We start from the raw sequence: 10,345 nt of genomic DNA, 5'->3' as shown, positions 1-10,345 counted from the left end.
CACCATCAGAATGACTTGATATGCATATGGTATCACTGTGGGGTTGTATACTGTTGATCTAAAGTGGAATAACCCAGTGGAAATAGCAATTTTTTTTATTTTAGAGCAGTTTGAATTCACTGAAAGTTTTGTCGTATATGGGCAATTTAAAAAGGCCTTTATTTTGGAAAGCACCATCAGAATGACTTGATATTGATATGGTATCACTGTGGGGTTGTATACTGTTGATCTAAATGGGAATGACCCAGTGGAAATAGCAATTTTCCATTTTAGAGCATTTTGAAATCACTGAAAGTTTGGTCGTATATGGGCAATTTAAAAAGGTTTTTATTTTGGAAAGAACCATCAGAATGACTTGATATTCATATGGTATCACTGTGGGGTTGTTTACTGTTGATGTAAAGTGGATCGACCCAGTGGAAACAGCAATTTTCCATTTTAGAGCAGTTTGAAATCACTGACAGTTTTGTCGTATATGGGCAATTTAAAAAGGCCTTTATTTTGGAAAGCACCATCAGAATGACTTGATACTGATTTAGTATCACTGTGGGGTTGTATACTGTTGATCTAAAGTAGAATAACCCAGTGGAAACAGCAATTTTCCATTTAAGAGCAGTTTGAAATCACTGGAAGTTTGGTTGTCTATGGGCAATTTAAAAAGGCATTTATTTTGGAAAGCACAATCAGAAAGACTTGATATTGATATGGTTTCACTGTGGGGTGCTATACTGTTGATCTAAAGTGGAATAACCCAGTGGAAACAGCAATTTTCCATTTTAGAGCATTTTGAAATCACTGAAAGTTTGGTAGTATATGGGCAATTTAAAAAGGCCTTGATTTTGGAAAGCACCATCAGAATGACTTGATATGCATATGGTATCACTGTGGGGTTGTATACTGTTGATCTAAAGTGGAATAACCCAGTGGAAATAGCAATTTTTTTTATTTTAGAGCATTTTGAATTCACTGAAAGTTTTGTCGTATATGGGCAATTTAAAAAGACCTTTATTTTGGAAAGCACCATCAGAATGACTTGATATTGATATGGTATCACTGTGGGGTTGTATACTGTTGATCTAAATGGGAATGACCCAGTGGAAATAGCAATTTTCCATTTTAGAGCATTTTGAAATCACTGAAAGTTTGGTCGTATATGGGCAATTTAAAAAGGTTTTTATTTTGGAAAGCACCATCAGAATGACTTGATATATATATGGTATCACTGTGGGGTTGTTTACTGTTGATGTAAAGTGGATCGACCCAGTGGAAACAGCAATTTTCCATTTTAGAGCAGTTTGAAATCACTGACAGTTTTGTCGTATATGGGCAATTTAAAAAGGCCTTTATTTTGGAAAGCACCATCAGAATGACTTGATACTGATTTAATATCACTGTGGGGTTGTGTACTGTTGATCTAAAGTAGAATAACCCAGTGGAAACAGCAATTTTCCATTTAAGAGCAGTTTGAAATCACTGAAAGTTTGGTTGTCTATGGGCAATTTAAAAAGGCCTTGATTTTGGAAAGCACCATCAGAATGACTTTATATGCATATGGTATCACTGTGGGGTTGTATACTGTTGATCTAAAGTGGAATAACCCAGTGGAAATAGCAATTTTTTTATTTTAGAGCAGTTTGAAATCACTGAAAGTTTTGTCGTATATGGGCAATTTAAAAAGGCCTTTATTTTGGAAAGCACCATCAGAATGACTTGATATTGATATGGTATCACTGTGGGGTTGTATACTGTTGATCTAAAGTGGAATGACCCAGTGGAAATAGCAATTTTCCATTTTAGAGCATTTTGAAATCACTGAAAGTTTGGTCGTATATGGGCAATTTAAAAAGGCCTTTATTTTGGAAAGCACCATCAGAATGACTTGATATTCATATGGTATCACTGTGGGGTTGTATACTGTTGATCTAAAGTGGAATGACCCAGTGGAAACAGCAATTTTCCATTTTAGAGCATTTTGAAATCACTGAAAGTTTGGTCGTATATGGGCAATTTAAAAAGGCCTTTATTTTGGAGAGCACCATCAGAATGACTTGATATTGATATGGTATCACTGTGGGTTTGTATACTGTTGATCCAAAGTGGAATGACCCAGTGGAAACAGCAATTTTCCATTTTAGAGCAGTTTGAAATCACTGAAAGTTTGGTTGTATATGGGCAATTTAAAAAGGCCTTTATTTTGGAAAGCACCATCAGAATGACTTGATACTGATATGGTATCACTGTGGGTTGCTATACTGTTGATTTAAAGTGGAATAACCCAGTGGATACAGCAATTTTCCATTTTAGAGCATTTTGAAATCACTGACCGTTTGGTTGTCTATGGGCAATTTAAAAAGGCCTTTATTTTGGAAAGCACCATCAGAAAGACTTGATATTGATATGGTATCACTGCGGGGTGCTATACTGTTGATCTAAAGTGGAATAACCCAGTGGAAACAGCAATCTTCCATTTTAGAGCATTTTGAAATCACTGAAAGTTTGGTAGTATATGGGCAATTTAAAAAGGCCTTGATTTTGGAAAGCACCATCAGAATGACTTGATATGCATATGGTATCACTGTGGGGTTGTATACTGTTGATCTAAAGTGGAATAACCCAGTGGAAATAGCAATTTTTTTAGAGCAGTTTAAAATCACTGAAAGTTTTGTCGTATATGGGCAATTTAAAAAGGCCTTTATTTTGGAAAGCACCATCAGAATGACTTGATATTGATATGGTATCACTGTGGGGTTGTATACTGTTGATCTAAAGTGGAATGACCCAGTGGAAATAGCAATTTTCCATTTTAGAGCATTTTGAAATCACTGAAAGTTTGGTAGTATATGGGCAATTTAAAAAGGCTTTTATTTTGGAAAGCACTATCAGAATGACTTGATATTCATATGGTATCACTGTGGGGTTGTTTACTGTTGATCTAAAGTGGATCGACCCAGTGGAAACAGCAATTTTCCATTTTAGAGCAGTTTGAAATCACTGAGAGTTTTGTCGTATATGGGCAATTTAAAAAGGCCTTTATTTTGGAAAGCACCATCAGAATGACTTGAAACTGATTTAGTATCACTGTGGGGTTGTATACTGTTGATCTAAAGATGAATGACCCAGTGGAAACAGCAATTTTCCATTTAAGAGCAGTTTGAAATCACTGAAAGTTTGGTCATCTATGGGCAATTTAAAAAGGCCTTTATTTTGGAAAACACCATCAGAATGACTTGATACTGATTTGGTATCACTGTGGGGTTGTATACTGTTGATCTAAAGTGGAATGACCCAGTGGAAACAGCAATTTTCCATTTTAGAACATTTTGAAATCACTGAGAGTTTGGTAGTATATGGGCAATTTAAAAAGGCCTTTATTTTGGAAAGCACCATCAGAATGACTTGATACTGATATGGTATCACTGTGGGTTCCTATACTGTTGATTTAAAGTGGAATAACCCAGTGGAAACAGCAATTTTCCATTTTAGAGCATTTTGAAATCACTGAAAGTTTGGTCGTATATGGGCAATTTAAAAAGGCCTTTATTTTGGAAAGCACCATCAGAATGACTTGATATTCATATGGTATCACTGTGGGGTTGTTTACTGTTGATCTAAAGTGGATCGACCCAGTGGAAACAGCAATTTTATATTTTAGAGCAGTTTGAAATCACTGACAGTTTTGTCGTATATGGGCAATTTGAAAAGGCCTTTATTTTGGAAAGCACCATCAGAATGACTTGATAATGATTTAGTATCACTGTGGGGTTGTATACTGTTGATCTAAAGTAGAATGACCCAGTGGAAACAGCATTTTTCCATTTAAGAGCAGTTTGAAATCACTGAAAGTTTAGTCGTATAAGTGCAATTTAAAAAGGCCTTTATTTTGGAAAGCACCAGCAGAATGACTTGATACTGATATGGTATCACTGTGGGGTTGTATACTGTTGATATGAAGTGGAATGACCCAGTGGAAAGAGCAATTTTGCATTTTAGAGCGTTTTGAAATCACTGAAAGTTTGGTCGTATATGGGCAATTTAAAAAGGCCTTTATTTTGGAAAGCACCATCAGAATGACTTGATATTCATATGCTATCACTGTGGGGTTGTATACTTTTGATCTAAAGTGGAATGACCCAGTGGAAATAGCAATTTTCCATTTTAGAGCATTTTGATATCACTGAAAGTTTGGTCGTATATGGGCAATTTAAAAAGGCCTTTATTTTGGAAAGCACCATCAGAATGACTTGATATTCATATGGTATCACTGTGGGGTTGTATACTGTTGATCTTAAGTGGAATGACCCAGTGGAAACAGCAATTTTCCATTTTAGAGCAGTTTGAAATCACTGACAGTTTTGTCGTATATGGGCAATTTTAAAAGGCCTTTATTTTGGAAAGCACCATCAGAATGACTTGATACTGATTTGGTATCACTGTGGGGTTGTATACTGTTGATCTAAAGTAGAATGACCCAGTTGAAACAGCAATTTTCCATTTAAGAGCAGTTTGAAATCACTGAAAGTTTAGTCGTATATGGGCAATTTAAAAAGGCCTTTATTTTGGAAAGCACCATCATAATGACTTGATATTGATATGGTATCACTGTGGAGTTGTATATCGTTGATCTAAAGTGCATTGACCCAGTGGAAACAGCAATTTTCCATTTTAGAGCATTTTGAAATCACTGAAAGTTTGGTAGTATATGGGCAATTTGACAAGGCCTTTATTTTGGAAAGCACCATCAGAATGACTTGATATTGATATGGTATCGCTGTGGGGTTGTATACTGTTGATCCAAAGTGGAATGACCCAGTGGAAACAGCAATTTTCCATTTTAGAGCATTTTGAAATTACTGAAAGTTTGGTCGTAAATGGGCAATTTAAAAAGGCCTTTATTTTGGAAAGCACCATCAGAATGACTTGAAACTGATATGGTATCACTGTGGGGTTGTATACTGTTGATCCAAAGTGGAATGATTCAGTGGAAACAGCAATTTTCAATTTTAGAGCATTTTGAAATCACTGACATGTTGGTAGTATATGGGCAATTTTAAAAGGCCTTTATTTTGAAAAGCACCATCAGAATGACTTGATACTGATATGGTATCACTGTGGGGTGCTATACTGTTGATCTAAAGTGGAATAACCCAGTGGAAACAGCAATTTTCCATTTTAGAGCATTTTGAAATCACTGACAGTTTGGTAGTTTATGGGCTATTTAAAAAGGCCTTTATTTTGGAAAGCACCATCAGAATGACTTGATATTCATATACTATCACTGTGGGGTTGTATACTGTTAATCTAAATAACCCAGTGGAAACAGCAATTTTCCATTTTAGAGCATTTTGAAATCACTGACAGTTTGGTAGGATATGGGCAATTTAAAAAGGCGTTTATTTTGGAAAGCACCATCAGAATAACTTGATATGCATATGGTATCACTGTGGGGTTGTATACTGTTGATCTAAAGTGGAATGACATAGTGGACACAGCAATTTTTCATTTTAGAGCATTTTGAAATCACTGAAAGTTTGGTCGAATATGGGCAATTTAAAAAGGCCTTTATTTTGGAAAGCACCATCAAAATGACTTGATACTGATATGGTATCACTGTGGGTTTGTATACTGTTGATCTAAAGTGGAATGACCCAGTGGAAACAGCAATTTTCCATTTTAGAGCAGTTTGAAATCACTGAAAGTTTTGTTGTATATGGGCAATTTAAAAAGGCCTTTATTTTGGAAAGCACCATCAGAATGACTTGATATGTATGTGGTATCACTGTGGGGTTGTATACTGTTGATCTAAAGTGGAATGACCCAGTGGAAACAGCAATTTTCCATTTTAGAGCAGTTTGAAATCACTGAAAGTTTGTCTTATATGGGCAATTTAAAAAGGCCTTTATTTTGGAAAGCACCATCAGAATGACTTGATACTGATATGGTATCACTGTGGGGTTGTATGCTATTGATCTAAAGTAGAATGACCCAGTGGAAACAGCAATTTTCCATTTTAGAGCATTTTGAAATCACTGAAAGTTTGGTCATCTATGGGCAATTTAAAAAGGCCTTTATTTTGGAAAACACCATCAGAATGACTTGATACTGATATGGTATCACTGTGGGGTGCTATACTGTTGATCTAAAGTGGAACGACCCAGTGGAAACAGCAATTTTCCATTTTAGAGCAGTTTGAAATCACTGACAGTTTGGTCGTATATGGGCAATTTAAAAAAGCCTTTATTTTGGAAAGTACCATCGGAATGACTTGATATTGATATTGTATCACTGTGGGGTTGTATACTGTTGATCTAAAGTGGAATGACCCAGTAGAAACAGCAATTTTCCATTTTAGAGCATTTTGAAATCACTGACAGTTTAGTCGTATATGGGCAATTTAAAAAGGCCTTTAATTTGGAAAGCACCATCAGAATGACTTGATATTGATATGGTATCACTGTGGGGTGGTATACTGTTGATCGAAAGTGGAATGACCCAGTGGAAATAGCAATTTTCCATGTTAGAGCAGTTTGAAATCACTGAAAGTTTGGTCGTATATGGGCAATTTAAAAAGGTCTTTATTTTGGAAAAAACCATCAGAATGGCTTGATACTGATAAGGTATAACTGTGGGGTTCTATACTGTTGATCTAAAGTGGAACGACCCAGTGGAAACAGTAATTTTCCATTTTAGAGCATTTTGAAATCACTGAAAGTTTGGTCGTCTATGGGCAATTTAAAAAGGCCTTTATTTTGGAAGGCACCATCAGAATGACTTGATACTGATATGGTATTACTGTGGCGTGCTATACTGTTGATCTAAAGTGGAATAACCCAGTGGAAACAGCAATTTTTCATTTTAGAGCATTTTGAAATCACTGACAGTTTGGTAGTATATGGGCACTTTAAAAAGGCCTTTATTTTGGAAAGCACCATCAGAATGACTTGATATTGATATGGTATCAATGTGGGGTTGTATACTGTTGATCTAAAGTGGAATGACCCAGTGGAAACAGCAACTTTCCATTTTAGAGCATTTTGAAATCACTGAAAGTTTGGTAGTATATGGGCAATTTAAAAAGGCCTTTATTTTGGAAATCACCATCATAATGACTTGATATTGATATGGTATCACTGTGGAGTTGTATACCGTTGATCTAAAGTGGAATGACCCAGTGGAAACAGCAATTTTCCATTTTAGAGCAGTTTGAAATCACTGAAAGTTTTGTTGTAAATGGGCAATTTAAAAAGGCCTTTATTTTGGAAAGCACCATCAGAATGACTTGATGCGTATATGGTATCACTGTGGGGTTGTATACTGTTGATCTAAAGTGGAATGACCCAGTGGAAACAGCAATTTTCCATTTTAGAGCAGTTTGAAATCACTGAAATTTTTGTCTTATATGGGCAATTTAAAAAGGCCTTTAATTTGGAAAGCACCATCAGAATGACTTGATACTGATACGGTATCACTGTGGGGTTGTATACTGTTGATCTAAAGTAGAATGACCCAGTGGAAACAGCAATTTTCCATTTTAGAGCATTTTGAAATCACTGAAAGTTTGGTCATCTATGGGCAATTTAAAAAGGCCTTTATTTTGGAAAACACCATCAGAACGACTTGATACTGATATGGTATCACTGTGGGGTGCTATACTGTTGATCTAAAGTGGAACGACCCAGTGGAAACAGCAATTTTCCATTTTAAAGCATTTTGAAATCAATGAAAATTTGGTCGTATATGGGCAATTTAAAAAGGCCTTTATTTTGGAAAGCACCATCAGAATGACTAGATATTGATATGGTTTCACTGTGGGGTTGTATACTGTTGATCTAAAGTCGAGTAACCCAGTGGAAACAGCAATTTTCCATTTTAGAGCCGTTTGAAATCACTGACAGTTTGGTCGTATATGGGCAATTTAAAAAGGCCTTTATTTTGGAAAGCACCATCAGAATGACTTGAAACTGATATGGTATCACTGTGGGGTTGTATACTGTTGATCCAAAGTGGAATGATTCAGTGGAAACAGCAATTTTCAATTTTAGAGCATTTTGAAATCACTGACATGTTGGTAGTATATGGGCAATTTTAAAAGGCCTTTATTTTGAAAAGCACCATCAGAATGACTTGATACTGATATGGTATCACTGTGGGGTGCTATACTGTTGATCTAAAGTGGAATAACCCAGTGGAAACAGCAATTTTCCATTTTAGAGCATTTTGAAATCACTGACAGTTTGGTAGTTTATGGGCTATTTAAAAAGGCCTTTATTTTGGAAAGCACCATCAGAATGACTTGATATTCATATACTATCACTGTGGGGTTGTATACTGTTGATCTAAAGTGGAATGACATAGTGGAAACAGCAATTTTTCATTTTAGAGCATTTTGAAAGCACTGACAGTTTGGTAGGATATGGGCAATTTAAAAAGGCGTTTATTTTGGAAAGCACCATCAGAATAACTTGATATGCATATGGTATCACTGTGGGGTTGTATACTGTTGATCTAAAGTGGAATGACATAGTGGAAAAAGCAATTTTTCATTTTAGAGCATTTTGAAATCACTGAAAGTTTGGTCGAATATGGGCAATTTAAAAAGGCCTTTATTTTGGAAAGCACCATCAGAATGACTTGATACTGATTTGGTATCACTGTGGGGTTGTATACTCATCGTCGTCGTCGTTGTCGTCGTCTTCCTCCGCTTATCCGGGTCCGGGTCGCGGGGGCAGCATCCCAACTAGGGAGCTCCAGGCCGTCCTCTCCCCGGCCTTGTCCACCAGCTCCTCCGGCAGGACCCCAAGGCTTTCCCGGACCAGATTGGAGATGTAACCTCTCCAACGAGTCCTGGGTCGACCCGGGGGCCTTCTGCCGGCAGGATGTGCCCGAAACACCTCCCCGGGGAGGCGTCCAGGAGGCATCCTGACCAGATGCCCAAACCACCTCAACTGGCTCCTTTCGATCCGGAGGAGCAGCGGTTCTACTCCGAGTCCCTCCCGAATGTCCGAGCTCCTCACCCTATCTCTAAGGCTGAGCCCGGCCACCCTACGGAGGAAACTCATTTCGGCCGCTTTTATCCGCGATCTCGTTCTTTCGGTCATTACCCAAAGCTCATGACCATAGGTGAGGATTGGGACGTAGATCGACCGGTAAATCGAGAGCCTGGCTATCTGGCTCAACTCCCTCTTCCCCACGACAGATCGGCTCAGCGTCCGCATCACTGCAGACGCCGAACCAATCCGCCTGTCGATCTCCCGATGCCTCCTATCCTCACTCGTGAACAAGACCCCGAGATACTTAAACTCCTCCACTTGAGGTAGGACCTCTCCCAAGACCCGGAGTTGGCAAGCCACCCTTTCCCGGTTTTTTAAAATCACTGAAAGTTTTGTCGTATATGGGCAATTTAAAAAGGCCTTTATTTTGGAAAGCACCATGAGAATGACTTGATATTGATATGGTATCACTGTGGGGTTGTATACTGTTGATCTAAAGTGGAATGACCCAGTGGAAACAGCAATTTTCCATTTTAGAGCAGTTTGAAATCACTGAAAGTTTTGTTGTATATGGGCAATTTAAAAAGGCCTTTATTTTGGAAAGCACCATCAGAATGACTTGATATGGATATGGTATCACTGTGGGGTTGTATACTGTTGATCTAAAGTGGAATGACCCAGTGGAAACAGCTATTTTCCATTTTAGAGCATTTTGAAATCACTGAAAGTTTGGTCGTATATGGGCAATTTAAAAAGGCCTTTATTTTGGAAAGCACCATCATAATGACTTGATACTGGTATGGATTCACTGTGGGGTTGGATACTGTTGATCTAAAGTGGAATGACCCAGTGGAAACAGCAATTTTCCATTTTTGAGCATTTTGAAATCACTGAAAGTTTGGTAGTATATGGGCAATTTAAAAAGGCCTTTATTTTGGAAAGCACCATCAGAATGACTTGATACTGATATGGTATGCCTGTGGGTTGCTATACTGTTGATTTAAAGTGGAATAACCCAGTGGAAACAGCAATTTTCCATTTTAGAGCATTTTGAAATCACTGAAAGTTTGGTTGTCTATGGGCAATTTAAAAAGGCCTTTATTTTGGAAAGCACAATCAGAAAGACTTGATATTGATATGGTATCACTGTGGGGTGCTATACTGTTGATCTAAAGTTGAATAACCCAGTGGAAACAGCAATTTTCCATTTTAGAGCATTTTGAAATCACTGAAAGTTTGGTAGTATATGGGCAATTTAAAAAGGCCTTGATTTTGGAGAGCACCATCAGAATGACTTGATATGCATATGGTATCACTGTGGGGTGCTATACTGTTGATCTAAAGTTGAATAACCCAGT

The sequence above is a fragment of the Nothobranchius furzeri genome, chromosome 10 (genome assembly GCF_043380555.1).
Source record: "Nothobranchius furzeri strain GRZ-AD chromosome 10, NfurGRZ-RIMD1, whole genome shotgun sequence".
NCBI classification, from domain to species: domain Eukaryota; kingdom Metazoa; phylum Chordata; class Actinopteri; order Cyprinodontiformes; family Nothobranchiidae; genus Nothobranchius; species Nothobranchius furzeri.
This window is presented reverse-complemented; position numbering follows the sequence as displayed.